Here is a 19,140-nt window from a genome sequence, read left to right as displayed (position 1 = left end):
GGAAACCCAGTCTTTTAAAAAGAAATAGTAGTAAAAAAAAAAAAAAAAAAAAAAAAAAAAACCATAGTAGAAGAAAAAACACTACCTATCTAGTATTGATTTTTGGTAAAAGCCTCTGGAATTTTACATCGTAATTAGTCTCCCTCTCAGAAAGAATATTTATTTAAATACCTCCCCATCCTAGTTTTTATTTAGGCAGATGGTTGGAACATTATGGTAATGTATTAATAACAGATGCACACCCTTCCCTGGACTTCACAGTAGGGAGGCTGCTGTCTCAAGAAATTATTAATGGAATTTAAAGTCTTTCACTTTCAGGTCATAGGTTTGAAAAATGTGCCTTTGTTGTATCTAAAAAATCATTACTGTCTAATATGTGTCACGCAACATGGACTTAGTCCAGATTGGGTATATTGGCTATTAATAGGTCGCAATTGTATGTAGACAAGAAATGATTTCTTTTTAAAAGGTATCACAATAATTCTGAATGGTGTTTTAGGACACCCTTAGATAGCAGCACTGTGATTTTGACGAAGGTTCACCACATTTCCTGGAAGGCTATAGCATCTTTCACAAACATTTGTTTTGTGACAGGGGAAAATAGATGCTTTGGGTAACAATTAGTTTTCTAAAAGGTTATTTTACTTTCTAAGTGTGCCTTTCAAATGTTATTTAATGATTAATAATACCTTGATTGGAAAAAATGATAATTTGAAATACAGAAGAACTTGGGGCATGAATTATATTATTATAATCTAAAAGGTTACCTGCCTAGAAAATATTATTCATAGGAAACCTTAGGGATTTGGAGAGAAATACAGTGTAAAATCATTTCTTTTAGTCCTTTTCTTAAAATTATCTAAAGTTGCCTGAGAGTGGACAAGAAAGTATACACTGGACTACACTGGGGGTATCTTCCTCTGCAGAATGAAGTTAACTTACTCCCACAATCCCCTCTTTTCAAATTAACATAGAGTTAAAATGACTATTTTGTGGCAAATTCTACAAGCTTTAGTGTATAAATTTGTATTATGACCACCACAATCAGGTTATAGACCATTTCATCATCCTTCAAACTTACCCTGTACCTACTCTGTACTGCTTCTTTATAAAAATATCCTTCCCCACCCTATCCTCTGGCAACCACTAATCTGTTTGCTGATATTACAGTTATGTCTTTTTGCAAATGTCTTATAAATGGGACCATATAGTATTTAACCTTTGAGAATGGCTTTTCTTCACTTAGCTTAACAACTTTGACATCTGTCCGAGTATTGTTTATCAGTAGTTGGTTCTTTTTGCTTGCTGAGTACTATATTCCATTGTCTGTAACACTGATTATCAGCTCATTGAAGAACATTTGGGTTTCTAGTTTGGGCACATAAGAATAATGCTGCTATAACCATTCATGTATAGGCTTTGTGTGAACATAAGTTTTAATCTCTCTAGGGTAAATACCTAGGGGTGGAATTGCTGGGTCATATAGAAAGTATGTTTAACTTTGTAAGAGAGACTTTGCCCTTTTGCATTGCTATCTTCACATTATATGCAAGTTCTAGTTGCTCTACTTCCTCCCCAGCCCTTAGTTTTGTTAGTACTTTTTGTTTTAGCCCTTCTGTTAGTGGCTTAGTAATATCACACCGTTGTTTTAATTTGCATTTCCCTAATGGCAAATGACGTTGGACATCTGTACATGTGTGTGTTTGCCATCGATCTGGTTTCTTTGTATATATTTTATGATGAGGTATCTGTGCAAACCTTTTGCCCATTTTTTTTTTTTTTAAAGCTGGATCATTTTCTTACTGTTGAGTTTTAAAGTTCAGGATCCAAGTGATTTGTAATTGATATATTCCAGCCTTTAGCTTCTCTTTACATTCCCTTCATAGTATCTTTTGCAGAACCAAGGTTTTAAATTTTGCGGTTAACATCTATTTTTAAAAATTATTTATGCAGTTGGTGTTTATATGTAAGAACTATTTGCTTAATACAGATTTAAAAAGATATTTTCCTATGCTTTCTTCTAAATATTTAACATTTTACATTTAGGTCTATGATCCATCATGATTTAATCTTTGTGGAAGGTATGAGGTTTATGTTGATATCCATGTTATTACATATGGATGTCCCAACACCACTTGCTGAAAAGGCTATTCTTTCTCAATTGAATTGCCTTGAACCTTAGTCAAAAACTAGTTGGCATATTTGTATAGGTCTATTTCTGAACTTTCTATTTTGTCTTATTGATGTAGGAGCCTACCCCTTCGCTAAAACTACAATGTTTTGATCACCAAAGTTTATAATGAGTTTAAAATTATAAAATGTGAGTCCTCCAACTTCCTTTTATACCAGAATTATTTTGGCTAGTCGAGTTTCTTTGACATTGCATATACATTTTAGAATTAGCTTGTCTATAACTATAAAAATAATCTAGCTGTATGAACTAGCTAATGAAGACAGCCCCTTTCTCTCCTTTTATCAGATAGCATAATTATCTGATAAGACAGTCTGGAAAGATCAAGGAGAAACTAGCATTACCTACATTTACAAGAGTTTGAAAAGGGAGGGGCACTGATTTCTAAGGAGGCCGAGCCATAGACAAAGCCTGGGTTGCTGAAGCTTGCTCACACCACTTGATCATTCACATTGATGATTTCAGATCCTTTCCTCTTGACTTTTTTTTTTTCTTTTGAGATGAGAAGCAAAGTAACTTAATGGGCACTCAACAGTGTTCAAGTCTTAGTTCAAGAGTGCTGAGTAATTAGTATAATGTACACGAGGAAAACACTAAGATCCTACGATTTTTCTGCCGTGGCATTAGAGGTTGGAAATTATTAGTAAAATAATGGTACAATAAGAGCTATTCCAGTATTTTCCCTTTATCTGCTTTGTCCAGTAAATAGGCCTGTTTTCTTTTGGAGTGCCTGGTTCTAATATATGCGTGACATGGCAAGAGGTACTTGAGGGAGGCTGGAATTTTTAGCTCAGTCGTGATCTAGCGACCCATTGGCAAGATGAGAATATCATCAGATCAGGGGTAGGTAGGTATTTTTGTGAGAATAAAACTGGAACATAGTAACCACTTTGTGTGTTGTGTACCAGCCATCTCTTACACCCTGCTTCTGATTTTCTCAGCTTCATTTTTCAGTGGATCCAACTGCACTATGGGCTCTGACTAACTTCACACAGATGTGATCTAACAGTGTCTCACCTCATACTATCTATCTCACCGCTGCTTCAGGGCTTTCCTATTCACCAAGAGCCATGGAATGCTGGAAGATTCTGAAAGTCAACAAGAATTAATGCTCTGTGTACCAAACATTTTGATGGGTAGGAGCTAGCTGAAAATTGTTTTTCTTTCCCCTTTCTCTGTGTACTCAAAGAATGGTCCTGAGATGCGGCTTATATGGTTTCTCAGAGGAAGGTCCCAGGAAATCAAGCAATCAATTGCATTTATTTTCAGCCACCTGATGACACATTTTCAGTTAGCTTCCACTGCATCCATCTTTCCTTTACTCCCTTTGTCTCCTGCTTCTATTCTCGGGTTCTGCAGTCCCTAATTGCACATTAGCACTTAGAGCTATATCTAATGTTTTATTTTCTGGGGAACCTCAGCCAAGTAGCAAAATAACATCATTACTTAATTAAGAGGCCTATGTGAAGTATAATAAAAGATGAGGTAAGCATTTCCAGTTGAATAGAAATATTACATAATTATGTTTAGTTTAATGCAATGAATTTTGTTTTTCTTTTCCTTTCTAATTTAATTTTGACTTTCCCCTTTTCACTGCTATACACTTAAGGGAATTCTGGTCTTCTGCTTTTTAACAGGTATGTGCTCAGGGAATCTGTGCTCAATAAATAGTTGTTAATTACTGTGGGGTTGTTTTAATAAAAACTTAAGCAATATGTAATATGGAGGTAAAACTGATTTTTATATCTCACCAGAATTACATAACACATTACAAATAGAGTTTATAACATCTTTGGGTCTTTAAAATAGTCGTGTGAGGTAAGCGGGTTTATTTATCTTACATAGGCTGGTAATTAGGGTTCAGGGAGAAAAAGTAACTTGCCTTAGATCACAGAGGAGACAATTGTTAGAACCAGAGTCATGAGTCTACTAAAATTTTGTTATTTCCCCTTGGTCTCTTTTATATCAAGAGTTTGAAATCACCGGGCCTTGTAAATTAGTAAATTTGGATTGAATGCACTTATGAACAGTACCCCTAAATACAGTCTGATGTTTCCACTGATGATGTTAAGAATTTTCTAGTTTATACAATGTAATATAACATATGTATGTAACAATGTGAACTTGAACGAATCAGTTCTATAAAAGAAGTTGCATTTCACCTAAGTTTTCATCTTGACATATCCTATGCCCTTTTATAAGTACTTATGATTCTGTCTTATGTAGCAAGAAAATACACTTTTCAAAGCTCTTTGTTTCCCTCCTTCAATCCTTGTACTTCCTCATTAATGCTTTCATTGGAAAAAACTGAGATTGGCTATTTTTGCAAATAAGAGATGTTTCTGTTCTGTTTGATGAACATAGTCTTGTACTACAATAAGAAAAGTTAGGTTCACAACTCAGATTTGTTGTGATGTAATGAGGTATATAGGCACAATTGACATATTAAATGCACATACATTATTATAATATATAGCATATACAATATATTTTAGATAACTATATATAGTATTTATATTTTTGTATGTTTGATATATCTGGGCTAATCTTTGTATTATAAAAATTAAATACTATTAATATAAAATATTTTAAAAGATTTTTGACAAACTGTGTTAAATGAAGATACAGTATTTCTTTACTGTAGTATGCAGCATATTTTTTCTCTTTTTGATGGCTGGCATCTGCTTTTAGCTGTGAGATTTCTCAAATGATAGTTGAAGTAATAATTAGTTACTTCGTAGGTATCAACAAATCCTACTTCAATACTTCCTGTATGTACAATAAAGGAGAAACCGAAATATTTTTTTTCTGTGTGTCAACATTCTCACTCCTCGTAGTTCATTAAATCAAGATGATGTAAATCCCCCAAGACTGAAGTACAAATTTTAGAGCCGTATTGATTTAACCTTCCCTTTGTAAATATTTCATAGTTCTATAATGTGCAAATGCAGTCACTCACAGAACAAAGGATTCTACTTTTCTGTTTTTATGCAGAGGGGGTAGCTGACAGCTTTTATTATACCATTTAGAAAATAATACATATGAAAATGTGTAAGGATATTTTGTCATTATCATGGATGTCAAGAAGAATTGATGAAACACTGTTTTTAAAACAAGATTTTTGTAGAGAATACTTTAAATGTGTCATTTTCCAAATATAAATCCATTTACCTTTTATAATTTAAATTTTCTTACTGTGTTTTAAAATTATTTACTGGCTCTTCTCAAATAAAAGGCTTTATTTGTTGGCCTTTTATCTCCCGCTCATTGACACTATGGAGAAACTTAGGATTTAAATATGTAATATTTGAGTTACTTTCATAACAGCACACTGTGAAATCATGGTGGTACAAAAATAAATATTTCATTGAAGGATCCATCAAAGAAAAAGTAACCTTTCTCAACTGAGGGTTGGAACTATGGCTGTAAAAATGACAAATATGTTATACTACTGTTTAATATTTTCTCTTTTTAAGCTTTATATAAAAATAAAGCCATAGTCAACACAGTGAATACTGATGTGTCAAGATGTAACAAAATTAGTTTTCTGCTGCCATAGAGATGGCATCAAAAGGAAGATGATTATTTTTTTCTTTTAATACTTACTTTGCTAGGAAGGAGGCAGAGAAAAATGGATCTATGGGTGAATGGTAAGAGCCTGGTATTATGTGATATCACTGTGAACTGCTTTCATTAAACTAAAACTTTGGTAATTACCACACACATACAAACACACACACTTTAGGAAAAGAATATTGTAGACTTTTATAAACTAGCAACTGAGTGCGCTGAAACAGGAATTCAGTCTACACCAAAGCAGTTTGTATTCAGAATTCTAGGAGTACAGTGATGAGGTTTACTTATAAAGACAGAGTTTCTGCAAACAAGAACCAGGGCTTTTCACTACTGGGAAAACTTTGATTGGCAGACTTTTCAGTACCTTATTTATGCTGAATTTTATCATATTTTTCCATGAAAACATAATACAGATATGCCAAAGGAAGACTAATTATATTCCATTGCTTGTACTCTTACTTTTTAAGACTGTATGGATGATTTTTATTTCTGTATCAGTGTTGCATGTATGCAAATGCTCACATATACGTGCAGTGTGTGGTATTGTACCATGTGGTCTCATTTAAAACGAGTTTTATTTTCTTGGACACAGTTTAGGCTTCACTGATCTCAATATTTCTGATAATTCCTTCATAGTGCTTTCTGTAGATGTCCACATTTTGCATCACATATTCAAGTTAGAGCATAGTAAAAGCACAGCTACTTATAAATGTTTCTGCATGCCTGTCGCTTTAATCACTTAGTATGAACGTAAGAAATCTCTCTGTTTAGGAAACATAGACATTTTGTTATCTCAAAGGCTACTTTTTATTAGTTATTTTCAACACTTTCCTTCATACATATTTCCAGGTCAACCCTTGGCTATCTATTCTCCCAATCTATTGTAATAGCTGAAATAGTTACTTATTTCATTCACATTTACAATGTGCCAGATATTATCTCCTCAAGGTAAGTTTGGGCATAGAAAGACTTGTGTCCTGAGGACAATATGCTTTACTTCTCTGCATATCTCACTCAAGTTTTTAAAGTGTTCAGGCATAATGTTCACTTCTTAGAAGAGAAAAATGACTTTACCTGGGCACTTGGAAAACACGTATCTATGAGAGAAAAATGCATACTGTGGGTGTTTGTTTATTCAACATTCAGATGAATGTCAACAAGTTTTAATGGAATGCCTTCTATGTACCAGGCTGTTTCTAGCCATTTGGGAACTGTGAAGAGTAAACAAAACAGATAAAAATATCTGCCCTCTCCCAGGAGCTTGCATTCTCCTGGGGGAAATGGTCAATAAACATATAAGTCATTAAGTAATTTATGGGGTATGGATAAGTCCTATGGAAAACAGAAAGAAGAATTATTAGATCAGGATAAGGGCAATCAGGGATGATGGTGGGCTGTGACACTTTTCACTTTTACATGGGATGATCAGGACAGACTCTCTTGGAAAAATGAGCTCTGAGATCTGAAGGAGGCAAGAGAACTAACCAAGCAGATATTTGAGGTGGGACAATTCAGGCAGGAGAAACAGCTAGTACAATCTGGAGGAGACAAACACAAAGAAGGCCAGTGTGATTGTGGAGCTGCTGAGGGAAGTAAGAGAGGGAATACAGTAAAAAAATAAATAAATAAAAAAAATAAAAAGGCCACTGAGTGATCTGACTTACAGTTTAAAGGAATCTTCTGGCTGCTGTGCTGAGACTAGACCTTCAAGGGGGAAGGGCAGAGGTAGCACATGAGGAAGGCGGCATCAGATAGGCAAGTGGAAAATGATGGTGACTTAGACTTGGGTGGCAGCAGTGCAGGTGGTAGAAGTGAACAGATTCTGAATATTTTGAACATCTCCAAAGTTCTTGACACCGGGATGGGAAAGAAACTGAGGAGTTGAACATGATGTCACAGCTTTGGCATAAACCATGGTGAAGATGGAGTTGATACCAACAAAACTGTAGAAGACTGCAGGTGGAATAGGTTTAGGCGGGGAAGGACTAGGAATTCAATTTCAGACAACCAAGTGGAGAAATCAAGAAATCAGCCGGAGCTGAGTCTAGGCTTCCCAGAAAAAGGTATGGGCTAGAGATTTCAGGTTTTGATTCATCAGTACATGGAAGAGATAAGTGAAATAAACCAGACACAGAAAGAAAAGCATTGCATGATCTCACTTATATGTGGAGTCTAGGGGGAGAAAAGATCAAACCTACAGAGATAGAGAATGTAATTACTACAGATGAGAGGCAGGGAAGCAAATGGGAAAATGTAGACCAAAGAATACAAAGTAGCAGATAAATGGGAGGAAAAAGTCTGGAGAGCTAAATACAACAGAGTTGTAGTTTATAGTTTATAAAATTGTAATGTGTTGGGGATTTTTGTCAAACAGATTTTAGCTGCTCCTGTTAGAAAAAGTAACTATGTGAGATGATTAGTATATTAATCTGCTGCACTATAGTAATTATTTTACTATAATTACTATAATGGATTATTTATTATCCATATGTGTTCCATACTACCATCTTATAAACTTTAAATATATACAATAAAATTTATTTTTAAAAAACAAAACTAAATAGTTTGGATGAGATCACAAATGGGTGTGAGTGTTGATAGAGGAAAGAAGTGGCAAATAAAATGTTGAACCACCATTACATTAGCAGGTTGGGGAAAATAAACTTTTCTACTTTCAAAAAGATGTAGAAGGTGAAATAGATGAAAAACCAAGACAGTGTTTTGTCCTGAGAGCAAATAAAGTATATCAAGAAAGAAATGATCAATTGTGGTACATACCGCTGACAGGTCAGGAGAGAAGAGGAATGAGCATTAATATTTCAAAAACTTTAGCAGGTTCAAGTAAAATCATGTAAGGAAATTCCTTTTCTTTACAAGAAAAATACCAAAAAATTTTGAGAAGTAGCAGCACTATCATCATGAAAAACACATCTTGGGAATCAGATGGATCTGGGCTTGGGTCCCAGGGCTGATCCTCATTAGTTTGTGACTTTAGGACAGTCACTTAGCCTTCATGAACCTCAATTTCCTCATCTCTACAAAGCAGATAATAATACCTCCTTCATAAGGTGATTGGGAGGATGAAATATTTAAGTGCTGGCCTTTTTTCTGACATATGAGGAATGCTGGCAAATGATAGTTGCTAACAATTATTGCAATTGTAGTCATAATTACTCTTAGCGCTAATAGCCAAGGCTGCCTCACATGTGGTCTTATCCCACCTACCCAAATGTTCACTATGGTCCTGTGGGATCTTTTAGGTCCAAAAATCCTGCTCATCATCCCCAGAATATTCTTCGGGTGTGTGGTTTTTTTTTTCCCCCTCTTCCATTGTTAGTCTATGTATTATCCTCAAGTTAGAATACCTTCCATCCATCTCTGACTATCAGGATCCTACTCATTCTTCAAACCGTTGCTCAGTCTCCGCTCTCTTCTGGGAAGGTTCCTTTATCATCCCAGCCAGATGCAGCCTTAATCTCCTCTGAACTAATCTAACACTAATAACTGCACTATCAATCTACCTTCGATACACACTGCATCAAGAAGACTAATCTGTTTACATGCTTTATCTCTCCAAACTGCAGAGCGAGTTCTAAGAGGTTAGAGATTTCTGTGCCTCTTCAAAGGCACCATTATGGTAATTCACACAAACCCTCAATGTTGGTTGACAGATGATGATGCCGCTTCCCTGGGGCTGGTTTCATAGGAGGACTCTGCTCTTCTTTTGAGAGCTAGAGTTTGGATTCTTTTCTATTATTACTCAAAGAACCTTTGGAAATTTAGAAGTCTTTTTAAAGAAGGTGTTCTTATGGTAAAAAAGAAAAATGCTGTAAGACCTTAGGTAAGTAACTGTACTTCTCAGGATTAACAGGGATAATAAAAAGGTGATCTTTAGGACTGAATGAGAAAGTATATGTAAAAATGCCTAAGATACCCAACACAGAGAAAGACTTAATTATTTGCTGTTATTATTTATTAAAGTACATTTTTGTATACAATTTTGTGGTTCTACAATATGAGTATTTCAGACCCAGATTTAAGTAAAATTTAGTAGGGTCCTTGTCTGTGCTAGGTGTTTTTTGTTATGTTGCCATATTTAATTCCTAAAACAATCTTACAAAGTTTGAAAAGTTTTTTCTTTTTAAATAATTAAGCCGTATGATTTTCAGAATGGCTAAGCAACTTGCCTAATGTCACACATTTGATGTCTCCAGATTCCAAGTTTCGTGTTCTTTCATTTACATTAATAATAATTCTAATATCAGTACTCTATTCAACTGAATTTGAATAGAGCATTATACTCAGTTAATCATGTATCACATCATTTTATCGCCAAAGTACACCTATGAGGTTGCTGCCAGTGACTCCATGGAGATTAAATAGTGTCAAGTCATTGCCCTAGACCACACAGGTAGAAGTTGTAGAGCAAGGATTTAAGGCCAAATAGTTCTAATTTTTCTGCTGGTGGTTGTCCTACTCCTTTACAACATCCATCATTTCAGGGGCTTATTCTTACCAAATAAGAGTCAATGTACTCATAGGGGGAACATACACATTTTGTTTCACTGTGACACTGTAGATTGCTCCTAAAATGTCACAGGCTGGGAACCACTAACCTAAGATCTCCTTTTGATTTTTAATTGAGTCGCTCCTGAAATGTCTTCAGCATCTTTAACTCCATGTTCTTTTTCTTTGCCTCAGTAACTCCCATGCATTCTTCAAGCCCTTTAGAATAACTGGAACCTCTTCTGAGAAGCTTTTCTTTCTACTTCCAGTCTCAATGGGTGCTGGATTTCAGGTGTGTGCCCTGGGCAAATCTCTATTACCCATCAATCACAAAGTTCTCCCATTTTTTTCCCTCCACTAAAGTAGGTCTTTAAACTTCTGCCATAGAACCTAGAACATGAAAGGTGCTTAAGTAAGTTTGTCCACTGAGCAATTAATAAAAATTACTTCCTGTTAGCATATTTTACTATTTTTCTGGAGTCAGTGATTTATTCTCAAGTAAAAACATTTCTTTTCTCTACCATTGGATTGTGCTTTTCCTCTGCTCCCTACTCTCAGGTGGTTTCCCTGTCTCATCTGTGTTGGGAGCAAGAACTTCATTTCGATTAAGGAGATTTTATCACATCATTTTGAATTTCCCATGTTACTTCTTTTTTTTTTTTTTGACGGAGTCTCCCTCTGTCACCCAGGCTCCATGGAGTGCAGTGGCATGATCTCAGCTCACTGCAAGCTCTGCCTCCCAGGTTCATGCCATTCTCCTTCCTCAGCCTCCTGAGTAGCTGGGACTACAGGCAACTGCCACCATGCCCAGCTAATTTTTTTGTATTTTTAGAAGGGATGGGGTTTCACCATGTTAGCCAGGATGGTCTCCATCTCCTGACCTTGTGATCCGCCCGCCTTGGCCTCCCAAAGTGCTGGGATTACAGGCGTGAGCCACTGCACCTGGCACTTCTTTATTCTTAAGCTACCAGCATCTCTGCTCATTCTGGCTTTGGCAAGTGACATTTTCTCCAAAAATGAGTTTTGTCCCTTTTTGTTTTTATCTGAATTCCTGGTTGGCTTTGTCTTTGGGTGGTGTGTGTGTGTGTACATACATTTTATATATATATATATATATATTTATTTATTTATTTTCCCTAAAACACTACTTGATTAGCTAAAACTATGTCCTTAACTCTCATTAATGGAATATTACATAAATAGAAAATCAAGCTAATGTTGCGACAGTCCAATTTTCCTCTGACTGAGGATAAAAGTTCATATTTTTATGAAGGGTCTAGTAAAGTCCATGGAACATAGACAAACTTTCTTTAATATTTTTTTAAATTGAGCTTTAGAGGTTCAATGTCTTCTTCAAGGTCCCTCAGCAAGAAAGTTGTCAACTTGATATGGGATGAGAGTTAGTCATCAAGTCAATGAGCTTTTCACTCTGATTTTCCAGTGGTGTGTGTTTTAGCGGCAATATGATGTCCACTGGGGGGGGTTCAAAACTATAAATAATTTGGTCCGTTTGTAGACATAATTTTAATTAAAAATTTTCATCCATTTAGCTCTATAAGTCTTACTAAATTTGAAGTATTAATATTGGGGGTAAGAATTAAGAAAGAAGGCATTAAAGGTATAGAATCTACCTTTTTAAAGGCACTATAAAGCACCTTCCTAGAGGCAGTTTCTTCTTCAGAGTGAATAATACAGCTGGAGTGGCATTTAGCTTAAAGCCCTGGCAGCTCACTTTTCTGGCTGTAAGGCATAATTACGGCGTTGGACACAGTGCATTGGCTACAGTAGGGATAATGCTTGCAAGCCTTTCATTTATGTGGTTTGAAGTCAGAATGAAGTTCTCCAGATTTGTTTTTGATGCTTATCTCTAGACAGATCCTTTCCATTAATTGGTGTATGCTTTCCCTCAGTGGATATCAGTTGAAAAACATAAATGTTAAATGACTCACTTTCATCCCAGAGAACATCTTCCACATTTTAGAATGAAACATCATAATTGAGAATCAACAACATTTTTATTTTGTTCCTAATGGACAATTAAAGCCAAACTCTTAGGAACTTGACATTCTTGAAAACCACCATATGACTTGATTGAATCTATTTCTTGAATGTTGAATTAACATAAAGACATTAAAATCTAGGAGTAAATGATCCAGATGAGAAAACTTGAGGCATAAAATAGGATGAAATCTGAATTATAGAAAAAGTTCTTAATTGCTTGAAAGATACAATTTACAAACTATTATCAGCTGTCAAAGATGATTATGTTTAACATGGGGTTTGTGTGCAGCTCAGGGGAGATCCATAAAGAATTCTGAAATTATGGTTTAGTCAAATGACGGCAAATAGATTTTTCACTTGTGGATCAACTCAGGATGATTGGAGGAAGCTTCCAGGAGTATTTTCTTTAAAAAAGACCTAGAAGTTTCTTCTGTCCTAGTAGGGAAGAGAGTGCTATGGGTAAGCAGCAATGTGTATATAGTGGGTGCAGGATGTGAGAGTGACAATATATATACTACCAGCTTGCAGTTGTGGACCTGAACAAAGCCTCTGGTTGGTTCTGGAAAGATCATAAATCCATTTTATTACTTCCAAAATTATCTAAATATATTCTAGATGTTTCCTTACTAATCCTGATAATTATACTCCCATAATTTATCTTAACTCTCCTGTTTCTCAGATTAAATTTGGGGCAGACATCTGCAATATGCCAACTAAATGCAGAACAGATTATAGATACTTCGAGCTCTTGAATTATCTTGACTCAGACTTGGTGATAACAGGAGCGAGCTTGTGTGGCTTTCTGTATCTATCTCTTCAAAGGACCTCTTTGGCAGCAGGTGACACATATACCAATGTGTTGTGTTTTGGTTACAATGGTTGCCTGATAATAGCAGAAGGCTGATGTTTATACTGTGTGGGCATCTCCAAATATCAAATACACATACTATAAGGCTATATGTCAGAGTCTGTTTTAGGGGTTCACTGGCTTCGAGCTACAGTCAAGAAATAATAATCCTTTTCTTTAGCATAATATCCCTTGGGTTATGTTTACAGCTTAAATCAACAAGCTCCAAAATGGACTGCTCTACTGTGGTCACCCTGTAAAAGAGTCTTCTATCTACTAATTGTATATAGATGCTTCAGGGGATCTTTCCAGAATCTGCTCCCAAATTTAATGACTGACACAAGGCAAAGCTGTTTTCTTAGGAGGCTGACTCCTGAAAGGTTGTTGTATTGTAGACTCCAGTTTTGCATGATCAGACTCCTGTGATAAAATGTGCGTGCACATGGTCAAAGAGCAGTGGACATTTGCATTTCTAATTTCCCTCAGTAAACTAGTGAATCCCCAAACATGTCCCACATCTGTCCTCTCTTTTCTCCTCTCTTTTCCCTTCTCTTTTCCTTCCTGTTTCTTCCTTGCTTTTCTAACCCATCTCTCCCTTTCTCCTTTCCTCCCCACTTCCTTATCTCCCTATTCTCTCCCTTCTTGAGTAAATCAGTTAGTGAAGAATAAAAAGTAGACATCATTTGTCCCCTATCAGCTTACTTTCCAGTTGAGGAAATGTTGACAGAACAACATAATGAATTTATAAAACATTAGCCATAAATGTGCACTGCCTCAAAACCATGTGCGCAAAGCCATGAACTGGTCTTGAGCATGTACCCAGCATTCAGTTTTCATGAAGGCATCTGTGACTCATTCTTGCTCATTGCCTGGTTTTTGCATTTACAGCTAATGGCATGAAAAAATAAATGCTAGGAAATAAATATCCCCTCTTCAAACACATTTTTTTTTTTTTTTACAAGATTTTTCTCTAGTTCTTTTGATTCATCAAGTTAATCTCAAAATTGTCGTGGGGATCATTTCCAAAAAAAAACAAAGATTTGTTAATGTTTGACAGACACAATGACCACAGTAGATACACTGAAACCTGATTCAGAGAAAAAGTAATTGTTTTAAACACATCTTCCTCCCTCCTGCTTCCTGCCACATGTATGTCAGCCTTCTGGTAATTTTGAAAATGAACTCAGCTGAGTGTATTAGAAGAAGGGCTTCTTCCCCACCCTCTCTTTCTAGGATTAAAGTGTTTTTAGTTTTAACAAGAACTTCAGAATTAATCTTTGTGTATTCCTTATCTTGTCTTGCTCCGTTGAGCTTTTTAAACATAAATGCCCTGAAGCAGCACACCACTTATCTTAAAACCCTGGAGTCTCGGAGCACGACACAGGGTTCTCTTTACCACAAACTACTAGAAACAACTCATAGGCCTCTGTTTCTTTCTTGCACTCTGCAGGGACAAACCATCCCCTCAGCCCACATCCTTGCCCTCACTGTCCTCGCATCTGTTCCATCAACACAATCATGGATATGGTGTGTAGGTTGTAATGCCTAATGGTTAACCAGAAAAACACATGGCCTATTTTAACAGCCTGGGGGCAAAACAAACCAACAAAAACTTCCCACAAAAGCATACCCCAGAAGGGGATCTATTGGCTTTTTGTACCAGGAATGTGAAAGCCCAGGAAAGGTGCTCAGAGTAAAAGGTTCATTCCCGTTCTTTACTCTGCAGTGGGAGGCCATGGTGCTATTTGGTATTCAATTTTGTTTTACAAAATTCTGGGAAATGAATGAAACCTGTGAAGAGAAGCTTTAGACAAATTAGATGTAGCAGAGTTTATCTGAACAAAGAATGATTCATGAATCTTGCAGCACTCAGAACCAGAAGAGATTCAGAGAGTTCTGCTCTGCAAGTGGGCCGTCACTGTTTATAGACAGAAGAGGGAAGTCATGTACAGAAATAGTTCCATTGGTTACAGCTGGGCTTTTGCCTTATTTGCGCATATCTGATCCGTTGGCAGCCTGTGATTGGCCGAAGCTCCACTGCTTCTGATTGGCTTAGACCTATCTGTTACACAAAAATGTACTCCTAAGGTAGGTTTCAGTTTGTCTAGGTACTAAGTTCAGTCGTAGTTCCTTAAGTAAAGACTCCAAGTTCAGAGATGACCTCAGGCCAAATTTAATTTAATACTTTGACACCACCATCCCTGCACCAATATATTTTACAAATGAGACAGTATAAAATAATGGGAGCATTCTGGAGTAGGGCCATTTTTGAAGAGTAATTGTTAAATGATGCAATGTGTTTTAATGACTCATCTACATGATAAAAGGCTCCCAGCAAGTCTCAGGCCTTCTGGGTCTCTCTCTCTGTGCTCCACAAGATCTCTAAGGAGAGAAAAGGCATGAATAAAAAATGCTGCAGAGATTTTTTATTGTATGTATACAGATATGTACAGAGATATATATCTGTATGCTCCGTTGCTCTCCTAAGGCTCCTCTTCCCAGCACCTCTTCGGGGTTCTCATAGACCTGCTGACCTTGTTGTTATTACCCTGTGTGCACCAGCATCTCCAGTAATCAGTAAAGGAAGTTTCTTTCAGCATCTTTTAAAGCTGGGCATATGGCATTTGGTAATATGAACAGGAGGAAAGGGGGAGGAGAGAGAAGGAAAGAGAGGAATTTAGACTTTACATTGACAGTTCTGTGACATCTGGTCTAGCTGTCTCCTGCTCTGCAGATGGGGTCACTTACTTGTATGTCCAGCCCTACCCCAGAATCTGAAAGCGGTCAAGGCCCTGGGAAGTGAGTGTACTGTGAGCCTTGGGTTAGTAAATTAGTGACTCAGCTCTGAGTCAGGTTAGATGCTAATTGTGCTGTGATCCTGAACACCTGGGATCCTGGTGCCAGACCAGGTGACTTGCTTCCTTCTGAGTCCTTCAGTAACCAGTACCTTATCTTGTCTCCTGATTACTCTGTAACGGCATCCCTGACTTGAACTCTAGTGACTCAAAGTCATAGAGGAAGTGCCTCCATGATCTCGTAGTTTTCAGAATTGGATTTCATTCTGAACCCAGTTTTCTCAGTCTTGAATGTTTAATAACTCCACCCAGAGTTCCCTAACAGGAGTCATTCAACTGCAAGACTGTAGCCAGTTTTGCACTGTTTCCTCTTTCTTTGATCCCTTGATTTTTTTTCTTTACCTACTTGAAAAGAATTCCAAGCTTACTGACATTTGCAAATAATGCTTAAGGCCTGATGCTCCTTTTCTAGTATCAGTATGGGATTAACATTAGGAGATGTTCCTGAATGCCCCTCTGCTGGAAAGAGATCTTTGCTCTGGCTTCTGTATTTATAGAATCTGACATCTAGAGCCTGGGTACACTCCTAATCTCGATTTTTCCAATTCCCCAGCAGGCAGAATTGTAAAAATGCCACCCAGCATTCCACATGCTAATTCCCTAAACCTGTGATTATAATGAGATATTAATATCACTTCCATGATTTTGTTATGTTATATGGCACAGATGACCTTGAGTTAGGGAGATTATCCACCCAGGTAGGTCTCCCAATGTCACAAACCCCTTTAAAAGCAGAGAATTTTCTCCAGCTGATCAGAGAGGTCAGAGAGATTTGATGTTGTCTTGCTAATTTAAAAGAGAGAGGGGGCCACACGCCAACAAATGCAGACAACTATCTTACCCACCTCACAGCCAATAGCCGGTTAGAAAAGGCAGACCGAGTCTGACTTCCCCAAGGAACTGAATTCTGCCAACTACTTAAATAAATGTAAAAGCAAATATTTTTTCCAGAGCCTCCAGATAAGGACCCATCCAATGACACATTGATTATGGCCTTACAAGACTCTGAGTATACAACCCAGTTCAACTCGCTGGGATTTCTGACTTACAGAAATGTCAGCTAATAAATGAGTGTTGCTTTAAGCTGCTAAATTTGTGGTAATTTGTTAAGGCAGTAAAACGAATATTCTCCATCTTCTTTCCTACCACTGAAGCCTTAGTGGAAATAAATTGAAGTTGAAATAAAAGCATTTTAAGTCTGAGTAAAATGTTTTATGTACTTGACACATTTTTCTTCCTTTAGTTTCTTGAGTTTGATTGAAGAAAGTTTTGGAACTAACATATGCAAACTGTGAGAGTCTATCCTCTTATTAATGAATGTCCATCATTGTCTTAGCAAACATTCAAAGGCAAATTCAATAACTGTTAAGATAGATTAATGGAAGCTTTTATATGCTTAGTAGAAATGGAACCCTAGTCTCATAAACACAATGTACTTCTCTTTGTATCTAATAGGAATTGGCAGAAATGAGAATTAGGCTTACTGTTAGCCTTAGTGAGACTGAAGTATTAAAAAGAAAACATCACAGCCATTTACTTATCAACATTAAAGACTATTAAGATATTTGGAGGAATTTAGTTTTATAATAATACACTTTGCTACGTCATTTAGTATTTGATCCACTTGAATTTATCTCTAGGGAAATAATAAAGTATTAGCATAAATTCTAACTTTACTATATGATAAAATGTGAATGTTTTATGGAAGCATACCCAGTAAAATAGACTTTATCGGAGGGGCTCATTTAAGTTCAAGAATAGTGGGAAAGGATGGATAATGATCACATCAAGTCTTGGTAAAAGCACATCAATTTAGATTCTGTTTTAATCTTGGAATGGACTTTGGTGTTTAATTTATAAATGTGAATAATTAGCATTGTTTATGGGTTTTTATAATTTTTAAAAAGCTTTGATACAAGGCCCTGAAAAGTGAAACTTGCCTGACTAATAGATGTTTAAAGAATATATTCTAAGTAATTGAATTTTCTAGTTAACTGTGTCTTTTTATTTTGCCCATGATAATTGAAAATCTTGTTCAAGTATGCTGTTCAAGTATACTGTTCCAGTATACTGTTCCTTTTTGCTGCCTTAGTAAGTGTATTATGCTGAAAATGAGCATATTCTGACTGTCTTATAGGATCAAGGTTATTATTAACTTAATGATTAATGTCAGTAACTTAAAACCACTTACACATTAAAATATTTGCTTTTAGAGTATATTTTCATGTATTCATCTGGACTTTCTATGTGTCAAGAGATGTTTTCTTGTAAAGTGAAATTAAGAATAATAAAGAGTTGTGTAAAGGTTTTTGGTTTTGGTTCAGGTAACTAAGGTGTATGTATGGGTGAATGCATATATAATTATTGTGTATGCAATTCATAAAATTGTAGAAAAGCAGAAACTCAAAGAGCAAAATATAAAAATCACACAAAATCTCATTTCTAGTTAATCTCGTGATACATTCTTTGAATTGTTTCTATATATGCAATAGCATTAATAATTAAAATTAATTATATTAATAGAATATATTACCTATGTTAAATATTAAATAATTCATTATATTTAATATTACAATAAAAATATAATTCAATATAATATAATATTAAATGATAAGTATAGGACACTTATGACAATATAGAAATTTAAAGAAATATTGAAATTTGGACCACAAATAGAAGAGATGAAATCAGTATTTAAGAAAGAAAAAGGTGATGGAAAGGGTAGAATATTAGAAATTCAAATGTAAATATAGGCTAACCTCTTTCTGGTGGAAGAGAGAAGTGACAGAGTAATGGGTAATTTAAAAGGTGTTTATATTAGTCTTGGAATGTCGTCAGAGAGGCAGAAATACACACATACTCAGACACATGTATATCCCCGTGGACCTAGGTGGGTGGTACTAAGGAAACACTAGGTTAGTGAGAGTAAACCACAAAGAATTCCACCATTGATGAGTAATTGAGGGTGACTCTCTTCTCGACAATGTGCAATCTGTTCCAGTCCCTGACATTCAAAGAAACCAGTGTTTCTGCACAGGGAGGGGAATTTTTGGGTGTACTGACGGATGTCTTTTCTTCCCCTGTAAGTTCAGTCACACATTTTAGAACTGGAAGGAACTTTAGAAACATTTTAATACTAATTCATTAATGAAGGAGGATATTAA

This window comes from Rhinopithecus roxellana, chromosome 16 (assembly GCF_007565055.1).
Source record: "Rhinopithecus roxellana isolate Shanxi Qingling chromosome 16, ASM756505v1, whole genome shotgun sequence".
Lineage (NCBI taxonomy): Eukaryota > Metazoa > Chordata > Mammalia > Primates > Cercopithecidae > Rhinopithecus > Rhinopithecus roxellana.
The sequence above is the reverse complement of the archived record's forward strand: the minus strand, read 5'-3'. Positions refer to the sequence as shown.